The sequence below is a fragment of the Panthera leo genome, chromosome A3 (genome assembly GCF_018350215.1).
Source record: "Panthera leo isolate Ple1 chromosome A3, P.leo_Ple1_pat1.1, whole genome shotgun sequence".
Classification (NCBI taxonomy): Eukaryota; Metazoa; Chordata; class Mammalia; order Carnivora; family Felidae; genus Panthera; species Panthera leo.
This window is the reverse complement of record NC_056681.1, coordinates 87,656,287-87,672,834: the sequence shown is the minus strand read 5'-3', so window position 1 is coordinate 87,672,834 and position 16,548 is coordinate 87,656,287. Positions and strand designations below refer to the sequence as shown.

Genomic DNA, 16,548 nt, shown 5'->3' with positions numbered 1-16,548 from the left:
CAGGAAACACCTGGGAAACTGCTGGAGAACTTCAGAAACTATTTTATCAATCAGCTCTAATCAGATTTAATGTGCAGAGTCTATGTTAAAGGCTTTTGGCCAAAGGTTTCTGGTCAACACTGAGAGTTGATAACATTTTCACCCACATAAGTCTTGATTTCTCATTAGTATAATCAATAATTTATTACACAGCTGTATATTAGTTTCTATTTGGTCTATTTATAAAAGCTAATGATTTCATTTTTTAATTTTTTTTTAAGTTTATTTTGAAAGGAGCATGAGCAGGGGAGGGGCAGAGAGAGAGAGAAAGAGAATCCCAAGCAGGTTCCATGTTATCAGTGCAGAGCCCCTAAACATTTTTCTTAATAAAAATAAAAATAAAAAAAGCTAAAGTGCGCCTGGGTGGCTCAGATGGTTAGGCATCCAACTCTTGATTTCGACTCAGGTTATGATCTCGGCAGGTTATGATCTCATGGTTCATGGGTTGGAGCCTCCCACTGGGCTCTGTGTTGACAGCATGGAGCCTGCTTGGGATTCTCTCTCTCCCCTCTCTCTCTCTGCCTTTACCCCCCTCATTCTCTCTCTCCGTCAAAATCAATAAACTTCAAAAAAAAATTTTTAAAGAAAGATATTTAAACAAACAGAAAATAAGAAAGAATTAGAAAGAATGGTACACCAAACAGCCATATACTCATTACTTGGATCCAAAACTGGGTAACATTTTGTCATATTGACTTTATCTTTGTGTATATACGTGTGTATTACTAAACCATTTCAAAGTTTATGTCGGTTATGATAGTTCATCCTTACATATTTTATGTTGTAGCTGTAAAAAAATTAAGAATATTCTCCTTATTAACCATAATACTACCATTAGACCAACAAAACGAACAATAATTCCCTTGTGATAATATCCAGTACACATTTATATTTTCCTATCTGTTCCAAATATATTTTATAGCTGTTTTAGCTTGTTACTTAAAAGATCACTGAAATCACCATTACCATTAAATAACTACTGTTGGTATCACTTATATTTTTAATTGCCTAATATCCCTTCCTGTCATGTGTTAGGTTATAACCTAACACAAAGAAATTTTGGGTATCTCAGCCCTTTTTACAAGCCCTGGCTAGACCCTTTTCCCCTTTTTTGCCTTTGTTTTTCACTTTCTTTCAGCTGGCTCCCAACTTTTTAGTTTTACCTGCTTTTTGCTACCCTTCCAACCTGACACCACTGGCCTCGGAGTCTTGGCCTCAGTTGTCTCCTGGACAGTTTTTGGACCCTCCTCTGGATCTCTTTCCTTCAGTTGTTATACCCTATTTGACCAAATCGGTGCCAACATTGAGCAAGCTATGCCTTGGACATCTACTGGGGTCCTCATCTAGGGAAATGGGAGATTTTTGCATTTAGCATTTAGGGATTCTAAAGACCTGGAAATTTATCTTGCCCTCTCTTTGCTGTGGCCGAACACACTTCCATGGCTTCATTTCTGCTCCTGTTTCTCCATCTGGCCTCTTCAGATTGATGCTTCATTGAACTACAGGTTTGGTGTCGTTCTCCAGACCTCAACTAAAAGAAGAGTTTTTCTGCATTTCAGCTGTACATTCATAGAGTCTTCCTTTTTAGGGTAGGTGGAGAAGGGCCAGTTCAGGACGCCCAGGTGCCCAAGGAAGCTAATGATTTGATGCTCCATTAAATCAATGCTTAAAGAGTATTTGTTTAGGGGTGCCTGGGTGGCTCAATAGGTTAAGCGTCTGACTCTTGACTTCAGCTCAGGTTGTGATCTCACAGTTCATGGGTTCGAGCCCCACCCTGGCTCTGTGCTGACAGCGTGCAGCCTGCTTGGGATTCTCTCTCTCTCCCTCTCTCTCTCTCTCTCTCTCTCTCTCCCTCTCTCTCTCTCTCTGCCCCTCTCATGATGGTGCACTCTCTTTCTCTCTCTCTCTCTCTCTCAAAATAAATAAACTTAAAGAATATTTGTTCAATGTTTCTTTAAAGGAAAAGTTACACACTATGTGGAGAGGCGTGGAGAAAGACAGTAGGTGATCACATACCACTTGCATACTTGACTCAGGAAAACAAAGACTTGCAGTTAACTAGACCCAACTCTTCTTTAAGTGTTGGAAAGAAGAAAGGAAGCAATGTTCCTGAGGTTGAAATGGAGGGAAGGGCACTGACCCCGAGGACCACTTCATTCTAGCTGTTCTTGGGAGCAAAATGCCCAGAGCCAGCTTCTTTTAGTCCCAGCTGCCCACACTGAGTTCCTTGGCTTCTCCAGACTGAGGGCCGACAACCAAAGCATCCCTTGAAGGACTCGTGCCTGCCACCCACCAGCATGGCTTGGGCCCCCTGGAGCTTCAGCTCCTCTGCCACTTCAATGCCAGATATTTCAGATGTATACCACCTACAGAGAGGCTGAGGAGCTGCCCTATTATCACCCCCCTCTCCCTAGTACAAGTGTTCAGATGAACATGTGCCCAGCCTGAGTTCTTGCCAAGCAGCTGCATTCCCCTTGTAGCCTGAAGCTCTTCTCATTAACCACAACATCAGTTCCCCAGTGAGACCCCACTGACCTTTGTAAAGAACTCCTACCATGATTACCACAGCCTCAACATAGCTCATCACCGTATCTGGAGGCATTGGATAGTACAAATGCTCATTTACTCCTTTCATGTTCTGAAAGCACCACAATTGATTCATTGAGAAGGCAAGGTGATTTGTTAGGTCCATGGAAGTTGCTTTATAATACAGAGGCTGTAGTCTTTGTTTATCTCCACTCTAACTTTATCTGAGCCAGTCTGGAATCTTATAGTCTCTTATAACAAAGTTATACAGGCAACTCTATTCCAGAGGGACATCAGGTCTGGTACCTTAACCCTGTGCCCCTTTCTCATGGAAGGTGACCCCAGTGAAGGTCAAATACCATCCCAGGGAATGGGAATTCCAGCCTAAAATCAGCTTTCAGGCACTGTTGCTTAGGGACTCCACATCTGAAGGGTGGGGCACCTATCCCATCACAGCCTGTAGCAGCTGCCACATGCAGGAAAGTTTTGTTCATGCCAGGCAGGCTGCCTCTTTTAGTGTTTTGAGTTTTCAATCTCATACACTCCAGACAGCCAAAACTGCCAGGTAAACACTCTTTCCTAAAGTTCAAGGAGCATGTGCTCAGGCTTTTGCCTTGTCACCATGCTTTTTGACTAGGTTTAACTAGCCCTGAATATGGTCTACAAAGTACAGAATCAAAATTGACATCCTGCTCATTGCCACTACATGTGACTTCCACTCTGAAGTCAGGAGATGCCTGGGAATCCTGAGGATTTGATGCATCCTCCCAGTGCTTACTCGTGTGTTTCTGACCCAAGCTCTTACCTGTCGTTTTCCATATTAGCTCCTGTCTGTACCTTCATAGCCAATGTGTTCATCAGTCAGGACCCACTTGTTAGGGCCCATTTGCTTGTCACCCTTACTCAAGGCTCACTCTAGTCTCTCTGTCACTCCTTGTTATTGGAAGACTTCCATTCCTTCACCCATGTTCACTCATTCCACATTGGCTCTACAACCTGACCCCTACTATCCAGGGGCCATTGCCCCTAGGATGAACTTCCTGGTGTATGATCTCTGCTTTTGCCTCTGATTCTGGTCTCTGCTTTCTGGCTCCAGGCCACATAAACATGGGAAAGAGGTGCTCTGCCCACATACTATGCCTGGAACCCACCGAAGCCTAATCTGACTAATCTGGCTTTAGTCCTTATCTGGCCCCCCTTCTGACAGGAGAGGTTTAGACACCCAGAGTCCCAGACTTGCAGCTGGAGGACAAATACCAAAGCCATGTCCAAGGACGGGTGCCAACACTGAGGAACTCAGCCAATCCAGTCATCATGCAAGGAGCCAGAGACAAGTAATAAGATCCTGAGACAAGGTCAGGGAGCTGGGGAACATGAGAGTAAAGACCAGCAGGGAGAATGCTACAAATAGAAACTCCATCAACAGGGTCCCACATTCACACCTTAGGGTTTTCTAATTACATGTCTTTAAAGATATGCCTGCACATGTTTTACAGAATCATTTGGTTTTATCTGGCTTATTATTTTTTTACTAAATTTTCTTAATGTTTATTTACTTTTGAGAGAGGGAGAGATAGAGTGTGAGCAGGGGAAGAGCAGAGAGAGAGGGAGACACAGAGTCTGAAGCAGGCTCCAGGCTCTGAACTGTCAGCACAGAGCCTGATGCAGGGCTCAAACTCAGGAATGGCAAGATCATGACCTGAGCTGAAGTTGGATGCTTAACTGACTAAGCCACCCAGGTGCCCCTATCTGGCTTACAAAAAACAAAAAACAAGCTCTTAATAAAAATCACCAGTCTCCTCCTTGGCCCTTGCAGCAACATTTTCCAACATTTTTACTGATTTTGTATGTATGTGTGTATGTACTTATTTCTTTTATATTATTCTCATATGTTAAAAATTTGGTTATATGTTTATTCTTAGAATTTTTTAAGTTTTATACTATTTTGTCTATCACTTTTCTGCTTTGAAATATGGGGAATTAGTTTGATTATGCTACTGCCTACAGTATTAAAAAATGTACAAAGGACTTGTGTAGACATTTCTTCAAAGAGTCTGAAAAGATGCTCAACATCACCAGTAATTAAGACAATGCAAACCAAAACCACAACAAGATACCACTTCACACTCATTAGAATAGATATTACATATATATCTATATCTATACTATAGATATTATATTATAGAATCTATTATAGAATAGATATTACATATATATCTATATTACATATATATCTATATCCATATGTAATATAGATATATTCTAATATATATATATTAGATATAATAATATAGATAATAATATAGATAATATAGATATATTCTAATATATATATATCCTAATATATATATATTATGTCATATATATATATGACTTAAGAAAATAACAAGTGTTGGTGAGGATGTGGAGAAATTGGAATCCTTGTGTACTGTTGGTAAAATAGTACAGCTGCTGTGGAAAACATGGAAGTTCCTCAAAAAATTAAATGTAGAACTACAATATGATCCAACAGTTTTGCTTCTAGCTATATACCCAAAAGAATCGAAAGCAGGGACTAGAACTGATACTTGTACACCAATGTTCATAGCAGCATTATTCACAAAAGTCAAATTTCATTGATGGATTAACAGATAAACAAAAGATTTAATGTATATGCAACAAAATACTAGTCAGCTTTAAAAGCGAGTGAAATTCTGCTATATGCTACAACATGGATGAACCTAAAGACATCATGGCTAATGAAATAAGCCAGACCTAAAAGCACAAATATTATGATTCTGCTTATGGGAGGTACTTATAATAGTCAAATTCACAGACACACAAAGTAGAATGGTGATTTCCAGAGAACAGAAGAGGGGGCATAGGGAGTTATTATTTACTGGGTACAGAATTTCAGTTTGGGATGACGAAAACATTCTGGAGATGGATAGTGGTGATGTCTGCACAACAATGAATGTGCTTATGAATTGTAATGAACTGTATACTTAAAAGTGGTGAAAATGGTAAATTTCATGTTATGTGTTTTTTACCACGATAAAAGTAAAAGAGATACCCTTCAAGGATGAAGATTTATCACCATGACAGAAATGGAATGTGCAGGAAGGACTGGTGGACTCCTTTTGTTTTCCTCTCTCCAACTGACACCATCCCCTATAACTTTATGATTGATTATTGCCTACTCTCTCTCACTTTGGATGCCTATTTATTCTGCATGCCATTATCAGATATCCACCTGGCTACCTCCCTCCTTCATTGTCTTTTGACCTCCATAATTTCTGATAGGAAGTCTGCTGTAATTCTTATCCTCCCCACCTCTGTATGCAAAGTACCTTTTTTTCTCTGTCTACTTTTAAGATTTTCTCTTTATCGTTGGTGATACCCAGTCATAAAGTTATGAGCAGTGTCAGTGGTAGGGAGGGAAACAACAGGAGTCTACCAACACTTCCTCAGATCCCATTGCTATCCTGTAGTATATCTTCATCCTTGAAGAGTATTTCTGATTATGCAAGAACACCATATGGACTTGAGGACCCTGTTTTTCAAAGCTTTGAGATTATGTAGGTACCACTCTCACCAAACACCTGAGGGTCACCTTAAGGAAAGAAGCAGTGGAGGGTGGGGAAGTTATTTTGGAGTCAGATTTTTTTCCTAAAGAAGGTAAGTATTTCTTGTAGGATCCACTTACATTATTTAACCAAATCAAATTTAAACCAGAGCAGATGATCCTAAAATTATCTATACCTACAAACACAAGTTGGAAATACATGAAGCAGTATGATAGTGTTGTGCAATGTAGTGGCCCTGCTTACCAGCCTCCATTCCACTCTTCACATTATTCACATCCCTGTGCAATGCTATTTCCTCAAACAGCTCTTAAACTGACCATTCTACCTAAAATAGCCATTTCTTCAACCATTCTTTAACCTTTGCTTTATTTTTCTTTGTAGCACTTAATCACAACATGGCATTCTATTATTTATTGGTTACTTGTTTATTGTCAATCTCCTCCACTAGAGAATAAGCACCATGGTTCATTTTCATTGTCCTATTCATATCATATACCACAGCCTAGATCAGAGCCTGGAACATTATAGCATATGCTCAATAATATTTTTTGAATGAATTTATTTATGTATTAACTTTATTACATTATTTATATTAAATGTATGTTTAACACATTTAACTATTGTTATTTAATCTTACTTAAGTTTCCTTTTCATTTTTATCATCTATTACTCATTGTGTAATCACTTACTAAGCCTCTACTTTGTGTTACGTATATAGTTAGCATGAGAGGTGGGAAGAGACAAAGATGTATAAAGAAATCCCCCGCTTCCCGAAGGATAAAATTCAAAGTCCTTAGCAAGCAAAAATGGGACGCCCTAATTTAAGTGGGAAAAACGGTTTTATTTTTTTAAAAGCACTCCAGAAGTTAGGTTTGTTTCTAGAAATGCAAGAGAGTCTCTTTGCCCCTTCCAGCCCTTTCAAAGAGTCCAACTCCCCAACTTCCCGACGGCGAAGCGCGGCGCCAGCTTCTAACCCAACCTAGCTCAAAGCTCCTCCCTTGGTAATGAACAGTTGGGGAAATCCCACTGAGGCCCGCCCCTTGCCCCTCCTTGCTAGATTGAATGGCTCAACCCGGTGGGAGGGGCCGCTGGTTCAGCCAATAGAAGGAAGCGCGAACAAGAGCCTGTGTAAACAAACCCAGCTGTGCTGAGCCTTGGGCTCCTCCCCCACGTGGGGGCCGGACGCACCCTTGGCCCAATGCCTATCCAGGACTAACGTAGCATCGTTTCAGCCAATCAGAGCCGGTGTCTCCCGAAAGGAGGCGCTCCACCCTGAGAGAAAGAACGAAGGGAGCAAAAAGACAGATGTTCATACCAATCGGAAGCTGGAACTTCTGAGAGAGTGGGCGGGAACTGCTTCACATTTAGACCAATAAGCACCACACATGCCCTTCTAGGTGAATGAGCGGCATCATCTTCAGTCCAATAGGCGAATGGGGCGGTGCCCAGCAACCAATGGCTTGGGTTCGGGGGCGGAGTAAATAGCCAGTGTGCTGTAAGAGATAACCTGGCGAGTGGCAGCGGCGCTTTTCCCGTGCTGTGGCTCGCTCACGCTTTGGTACTGGAGGCCAAGACTATTTTGGCGACGGCGACCTCTGCGGCGACGGCTGAGGCTCTCGGAGGAGTGACGGAGTACGGTCTGGAGGAAGGGCTTCTGGTCAGCCCAGGTGGGCTCGGGCACCCGGGCTGCCGGGGAGGGGACCCGCGGTAAGCGCCGTTCTCCTGGCCCTGGGGGCGCCCTGCGCCTCCCTTTCCGCAGCCGTCCGGGCTGCGAGGGGCGACACGCGCCCGTCCGAGCGCCTGTGGGGAGGGTAAGACGGCCGGTCCCACGTCGCGGCCATACGCAAGGAAGGGGCGTCCGCGGGGGTTACCCTCTGCCCCTTGCGGTCGTTAGAGGGTCCTTAGTCCCTTTCTCCCCGCACAGGCACGCTATTCCTCCCCCGCCCCTCAACTTCCCTGAGCCTCCTCAGCCTCCTTCGGACTGAAGCGAGTCCCCTCACTACCCCAGCGCAACACCGCGAGGGAAAGTGACCAGTGCTGCATCCCCTGGTCCCCTCCCCAGGCGGGTACGGGGAGGAGTTGCACATTTTCACCCCTCCCCCATTCGCGGGCCTGGGTGCGTTATCTGTGTTTCTTCCACTCCCTCCACCTCCCGCTTTACCCCAGCTTTCGTTCTTAATACCTTATTTGAGTTAGGAACCTTGGCCACTTGTCTCTTGTCTTCCGTTCTGCGAGTGAGCCTTTCTTTACCCCTTCCACCACCTGAATTTCATCTACATCTCTCATGGAAACTAACATTTTCCACTTGCTCCTTCCAAGCAGCTGGAAGGTGAATGCAAGAGACGCAGGATACATAGTACAGGGAGCTTTGCAAGATTGGGAATTTTAATCAGTTTTGTTAACGGTAAACTGTTCTTGCCTTCCTTAAAATGGCATTCGATCATAATATCCTCTCTGGAATCTTTGTCCCAGGACAGTCCTGATGATAGTTTCTGGAAATGCAGGCGAGAAGGGTTTACTGGCCACAAGAAATTGAAAATGTCTTATTATTTTAAGTAGGCAGTTTGCATTATACTTTGGCTTAACTGGAGGGGCAGAGAGTTTGCAGTGTAAGAGCCTGTCCATCCTCATTTATCATAAAATTTACAACATGTTTTAGCTGTGTGGCTCAATGGGATTGATCACAACCAGACTATGGATGATATGGCATTGAATCTGTTTAAAAACAGTATTCTCTATTCCCCAGTCACAGAGGATTTGTATTTACATTCATAGTATATCAGTTTGTGTTTTAATGATATTGGTTCTAGCCATATGTTTTTAGATAATAGCGCAAACTGTGTTGTGCCTAAATAAAATTATGCCAAGAAATTTATGGGGAAAAAGTAACTTGTCACTTTAGAGTTTTGAAAATATCAATTTACATATTGGACAGTAAGAGTTTTGTTTTGAGGAGATTGAAGTATTGGAATAAGCGTGATGGGCCCCTTAGGCTATGTGTGTATGAGAGAGAGTCTTCACATAAATTGGAATTGTTTTTCTTAGCTCACAGAGGTGAAATGTAAGCAGTTAGTTTAATATGTAAATTGTTTTTTGCAAGTTTTTGAAAAATTGCATATATATGTATATATATCACATATATATATATTACAAATAAGGAAAACTATATATATATATATATATATATATATATATATATATATATATATCCTTGTATTTTACTGTGGTAAGACTGTACCTTGTATACAGAGTGATTTAAAGGGAATCTTCACTCTGAGGAGGCAGCATTGTGTTGTCTAATAGACCATATGTTTGAGCCCTGTTAATAAATCACATGAAAGGGGGAAGATTTTAAAGCTTTTCTAACAAATGCCCAGGTATTGAGAACAATAAAAAGTATTAATTACAGAATTATTAGCAGCATTCATCAAAGAAAAGTCCTGGAAAAACTGCAGATCGATGGGTTGGTTACTATTATGCATTGGTATAGGCTGCGACTGAAAACCGAAGTTATATTTTGCCATCTTTTCAGGTGTATTTGTGCTTAGTAAATACTCGTTTGCAACTTTAAAGGCTTATAACTATGCTTTCTTCCTAGAGATTTTGTCTTTAAAGAGCTTACAGTTTAATGGAAGAGACACCTGTAAACCAAGAATTAAATGCAGAGGGAGAGGTTCTGCAGTGCAGGGTATATGTAGGACACAGAGGAGCACTGTGATCCGGTGTTCTGGCCTCATTGCCTGCTCTAGACTTTCTGATGTGCCTTTCCTAAACCAACCTGTTTATCTTACACACTTGGGTCTCTGTCTGTAGGTGCTGTTCCCGCTCCTTGAAAGCCTCTTCCACACCTCATATGCCTAGTGAGGTTCTATTGCAAAATCTCTTGAAGCCTGACACTGGCCTGCACTCCATCCAAATAATTGTTTGCTGTATCTTTCGGTTACTTTATTATAAATAAATACCTTTGATTTTCACTATTTGCAGTAATGTTGGTGTATAAAGCCACCTAGAACGCTAAATTGGCAAATACTGAACCACTGCTCCTAGGGAAAATATGTACATATACATCTTACATGGATTATAATCTTAGATCCTAAATACAGTTAAATTATATTTTCTGTATTTTACAAGAGAGGAAATGAGGTTCAGAAGTATTAAGTGACTTGCCTGAGGCCACCCTCTAACAGGTGCCAGAGTTAGAATTCAAACCCTGTCTGGTTGGACTCGGAGCCAGAACCTCTTGCAGTACACTGCACTGCCCCCTACCATCTGTGTCCTTTAGTCATCTCTGCGACACATGGAAATACAAATGCAGAGCACCCCCTGGTTCCACCTTAGTGTGTTTGAGGGCTGACTCAAAACTTTTGCACTTTGTGCATGTCTGTGGATGGCCAGGAAAGCACTGTGAGTATTGATTTCGTGGTTACAAAGAAATTTTAGCAAGTAAGATAATTCAAAAATACAGGATCCATAAAAAATGAGGATCAACTCCACTTGTAAATGACCTCTGGAGTCTGTTTCTTTTTTTTTTTTTTTATTTAACTTTTTATTTTTTAAAATTTACATCCAAATTAGTTAGCATATAGTGCAACAATGATTTCAGGAGTAGATTCCTTAATGCCCCTTACCCATTTAGCCCATCCACCCTCCTGCAACCCCTCCTGTAACCCTCAATTTGTTCTCCGTATTTATGAGTCTCTTCTGTTTTGCCCCCCCTCCCTGTTTTTCTATTATTTTTGTTTCCCTTCCCTTATGTTCCTCTGTTTTCTCTCTTAAAGTCCTCATATGAGTGAAGTCATATGATTTTTGTCTTTCTCTAATTTCACTTAGCATAATACCCTCCAGTTCCATCCACATAGTTGCAAATGGCAAGATTTCCTTCTTTTTGATTGCCGAGTAATACTCCATTGTATATATATATACCACATCTTTATCCATTCATCCATCAATGGACATTTGGGCTCTTTCCATACTTTGGCTATTGTTGATAGTGCTGCTATAAACATGGCAGTGCATGTGTCTCTTCGAAACAGCACACCTGTATCCTATGGATAAATACCTAGTAGTGCAATTGCTGGGTCGTAGGGTAGTTCTATTTTTAGTTTTTTGAGGAACCTCCATACTGTTTTCCAGAGTGGCTGTACCAGCTTGCATTCCCATGGAGTCTGTTTCTTGATAACCCTTCTTGCAGTCCACTGTAGAATGTTCCTTTTCTCTGATAATTTGTTCACTTATTCATTTATTCAACAAATATTTATTAAGCACTTACTATAAGCTAGGCTTTTTTTATACTTTGGTGAACAAAGAGATTAAGCTCTTGCCCTTACTGATATTATATTTGAGTAAAAGAGATAGACACCTAACAGCTCAGGGAAGAGGTCCAGGTTGGAATGACAAATTAACTTGACCACCTCACATCCCCCAGCATATTGACTTACAGAACATTTCTGTTCTACTCTGTGCATAAACTCTTCCTTTTAGGTCTCTCTCTGTAGGGGCACCTGGGTGGCTCAGTCAGTTAAGCATCCAGTTTCAGCTCAGGTCATAATCTCACAGTTCGTGAGTTTGAGCCCCGCATTGGGCTCTGTGCTGACAGCTCAGAGCCTGGAGCCTGCTTCAGATTTTGTGTCTCCCTCTCTTTCCGCCTCTCTGCCACTCACAGTCTGTCTCTGTCTCTGTCTCTCTCTCAAAAATAAATAAACATTAAAAAAAAAAAAAACCTTAAGTCTCCCTCCATTATCCTGTGTCAACTTGTACTTGTCATTAGTTGATTTTGAGGCCATTTACCTGTGTAACTGGCAGGATTTTCTAGAAGGTTCAGGCTGATTTGGTCTTTGATTTCTGGCTCTGCCAACTACCAACTGAGTGACTTTGGTCAAGTTGTAGAACTCTTAAGCCTGTTTCCTAATTTCAGAAGTGGTGATATGATGTGTTAGGCCCTTGTCAGTTAAAAGGAAGAAGCACATACATAGAATCCTAAGCAGGCTCCGCGTTGTCAGCGGAAGGCCTGATGTGGGGCTTGAACTCATGAACTGTGAGATCTTTACCTGAGCTGGTCAAGAGTTGAACGCTTAACCAGCTGAGCCACCCAGGTGCCCCCACATGTTACCTTTGATGATATGAGGGTTTACTGTAAATTTAAATGGGAAGTCATCTCAGCAGCCATATTGTCCCTTGGCCCTACTGCTTTCGAAGCTTTAAAAAATAATAACTGAGCAGTATTTAGAATAGGATTTGAGCTCTGGAGACCTTCCTTCTTTTACTTTGCTCACCCAACATTTGTATTTTCCAAGAGAGAAACTGATTGTATTGGTTTGTCACTTAAAATAGAGGACCCCTATTGGGTAGAATTTTTTTTTAATTTTTTTAATGTTTATTTATTTTTGAGACAGAGAGAGATAGAGCATGAGCATAGGAGGGGCAGAGAAAGAGGGAGACACGGAATCTGAAGCAGGTTCCAGGCTCTGATCTGTCAGCACAGAGCCTGACTCAGGGCTCGAACTCACAAACCGTGAGATCATGACCTGAGCCAAAGTCGGACGCTTAACCGACTGAGCCACTCAGGCACCCCTGGGCAGAATTTTGAGCCAAGCCATGTCCTAGGTGATCTCTCTCTCAGGTTCAACCTGTAGATTGTCCTTAGTTAGGGCTCTGAGTGCTAGTCCAGTTGCTTGTGGCCCAAGAAGTAGGGTGGTTTCATGTATTATCTGTTGCACAGACCTCAGCATATATAAAAAGAACCCCTTGGAGACAGTTTCTTCAGAAGACAGTTGAGAATATAGCAGTCCTTAGAGCTTTGTAGACATCTGTCTAATTCAAATACCTATCTAACGTGATCATTGATAATGTCTAATAAAGAACCTAACAAAGTAAACACATGTTGAATATTTCATAAATCTTCCTTTTGGTATTGCATTTAATATTATTATAGTGTGGTTATTTGTTCATATGGCTGTCTTCCTTACTAGGCTGTCAACTTCTTGAACATGGGGTCCACATCTTTATCTTACATAGTAATAGGTGCACAAATATTTGACTTGAGAATTCCCCACTTTTCCTGAAAGGATGGGAGGATATGAAGGCTTCCCAAAGAAGGTATTGTTTAAACTGATTCTTAAAGTGTGAGTAGGAATGTTTTCCAGATGAATAAAACTGTATGACCAGCAGGGACCAGCAGGTGCAAAGGCCTAGAGATACAAACAAACAAAGATCACCTAAGGAAAAAACTGAATGGGCTTGGCTAGAAGACATGTCACAACTGAGTTTACTATGACTACTGTTGCTCAGTAATGGATGCAAGTTTTAGGGAGAGAGCATAATATTCTCAGGATGTTGGCAGGGTATCACTAACAGCTTAGAAATATAAGAATTGAATTCTGGGAAACTGTTATACCATAGTGACTTTATTTACTTCCATCATGAAGTTCATATGTGCCCCATACTGTTCAAAGTGCTGAAAATATAAACAAACTGATTCTCAAGAAGCTCACCATCTATCAAGAAGACAGATGGGTGAACTGATTTATCACATGTTAAGTGAGATAATAGAGATATAAATAAAAGCTGTCTAAACCAGCAGAAAGGAGTAGTTAGTAATATAGAGAGCACTGGGGAAGATTTCTCAAATGAGATAATATTTGAGCAAGGCTTTGGTGGGTGAAGAGGAAGGAGTTCACTAGACTGAACATAGAAACTTTTTAAAGAATTAATATTTTTGTGGTAGAAAAGATTTAAGAGCTATCCATGTTTGTCATATCTGTTGTGGGTGTACAGTTAATAACTATATTCAAGCGGTTTCTCTAAACACAAGATGTGAATAGTTATGCCATAGTAGAAGAATTTTTTGTTAAACTGGATTAAACAAAGGTTTCTGTGATGCAGGACTTCTCTAGAGCCTTTATTAATTAATGTCCTCTTAAATTATGGATCTCCAAAAGGGGTATATTGTATTTAACCATGGCCTTTCCTTTCCACCCACTCTGCAGCATATCTAATCATCTTTTGGAACAGAATTATATGAGACATATTTTGAGGAATGATGAATTAAAATGTACTTTAACAAACCAAGATTTATCAATCGTCTCCATGTGCATTGCAAAACAACCTGTATAATTTTATAGGAAAGAAGGAGAGATATTGAGGAGAAAGAATACATCTTAGTCAACTTATTGTCATCTTGGTCAGTAAGTCCCAAACTTAAAAAAAATGTTTTATATTCACATGTTTTATACCTCATGTTTCCATGAGGTATTTGGAGACCAGATTAGAGCAGGGCAAAGACAAAGGGTGTCTTGAAAGTAAGAATCTTCCAATGTGAGAGGATGTTACTTTTATCAGGCATTCATTTTGGGCCATATTAGATGTATATTTTGCCAGTTAGGTAATTTATTTATATGCATACTAACTCTGGAGTTTTGGGAGTTGTATGCTAATGTTCTCCCTTCAATAAGATCTGATTATATGAGCTTTAGGGGCTGAGGCCTTATACTGTGTAATTTTAATTCATCTGTCAAATTCTGATTATGTAATTAACTCCAAGTTATTGTTAAAATTAAGGAAGTAGCAATAATGTTTCTGATAGTGTACTGAATTTGCAGTCAGAAGATCTGGGTTTGAAATTTGTCTCTGCCAGGTTTCTATTTGAATGACCTTGAGCACAACTGCCTAACCATCTGTTGCCTCCTTTTCTGTTTTGATAGAATGAAAATACATAGGGTTAGTGTAAGAATTAAATGATGCACATAAGCGTACTTTAGAAACTCTGAAGCACTGTACAAATATAAGACAGACTAACGGAAAGTATCCAGCTTAATTTGAATTAACATTTTTTTAGTTTTTAATTTTATATTACAGAAATAGTACATTAATTCTGAAAAATTAGAAAGCATTGATGGGCAAAAATGGAGAAGGGGGAAGCTATAGAGCACTCATACTAAGATCCACCATACTGGGGCACCTGGGTGGCTCAGTCAGTTAAGCGTCTGACTTTGGCTCAGGACATGATCTTGGCTCTGTGCTGACAGCTCAGAGCTTGGAGCCTGTTTCGGATTCTGTGTCTCCCTCTCTCTCTGACCCTCGCCCGTTCATGCTCTGTCTCTCTCTGTCTCAAAAATAAATAAACATTAAAAGAAATTTTAAGAACATCCACCATACTAAGGCAATGGTTCACATTTTGATGGGTATATTTTATACTTTTTGTGCACATTCATCATTTTTTTATAGAAATACGTGTTTTAGTCATTTTATTTTTATGAGATGAATCCCTAAGAGTACAATTGCTTGATTCACAGAATTGTTACATCTTTTGCTACATAATGCTATATATAATGAGAACTAGAAAAGGGGCTAACTTCTCAGTCTGGTAAATGTGTGACTTTGTAATCATCTAATATCTTGAACCATTTCATAAACTTCCTCAAAGGTACATTCAGAAATGAATTTGGGGTGTGTGTGTGTGTGTGTGTGTGTGTGGTAATGCTTGGCATTATTGTTTGTAATAGCATAATAGAAATGACTCTAGTGTTTGTTAGTAAGGAACTAGTTAAGTAACTCTGGTACATGCAAACCCTGGAATATTATACAGTCGTAGAAAAGTATGGGGAAGACTATGTACTGATGGAAAAGAGCTCTAAGATATATTGTGATTTTTAAAAAAGGGGCACAGTATGCAACCATGTATTTAGAATGCTGTTTTTTGTGCTGAGAGAGAAAGAAAGGTAGAGTAAGAATATGCATTCATATTTGCTTATAATTGCAAAAAGAAATCTGAAACGATATATAAGATACCAATGGAAGAAATACAAATGGAAATGGGATTTTGGCATATGCCTTTATGTATATTTAAAACATTTTTTTGAGGGGCGCCTGGGTGGCTCAGTCGGTTAAGCGTCCGACTTCGGCTCAGGTCATGATCTCACGGTCCGTGAGTTCGAGCCCTGTGTCGGGCTCTGTGCTGACAGCTCAGAGCCTGGAGCCCGTTTCAGATTCTGTGCCTCCCTCTCTCTCTGACCCTCCCCCATTCATGCTCTGTCTCTCTCTGTCTCAAAAATAAATAAACGTTAAAAAAAAAATTTTTTTTTTAAATAAAAAAAACAAAAAAAACATTTTTTTGAATCGTGTTTGTGTTACCTTTTCAAAAAAATGAGTAGAGGGACACTTGGGTGGCTCAGTCAGTTAAGCATCCAACTTCAGCTCAGGTCATGATCTCATGGTTCATGGGTTCAAGCCCTGCATCAGGCCCTGTGCTGACAGCTCAGACCCTGGAGCTTGCTTCGGATTCTGTGTCTCCTTCTCTCTGCCCTTCCCCACTCACGCTCTGTCTCTCAAAAATAAACATTAAAAAAATTGAGTAGAATGAGTGAATGAAATGGAGTTATGAGAAAGAAGAGTCTGAGGATATCAGGTGAATACATAGCAA

General features: G+C 40.5%; 1 protein-coding gene across 7 annotated transcripts in view; it reads left to right on the top strand.

Annotated features, from left to right (window-relative positions):
* The window catches only part of PAIP2B (poly(A) binding protein interacting protein 2B), a 64,881-nt gene that overhangs the window by 23,737 nt on the left and 24,596 nt on the right, over window positions 1–16,548 (top strand). For 3 of the 7 annotated variants that reach the window (XR_006200771.1, XR_006200770.1, XM_042932635.1), the window contains exon 1: window positions 7,539–7,798. The exons of 1 other annotated variant lie outside the window; for it this stretch is intronic. The gene's annotated coding sequence lies outside the window, so the exon portion shown is untranslated. 3 more of the 7 variants (XM_042932636.1, XM_042932638.1, XM_042932639.1) reach the window with 3 other exon arrangements.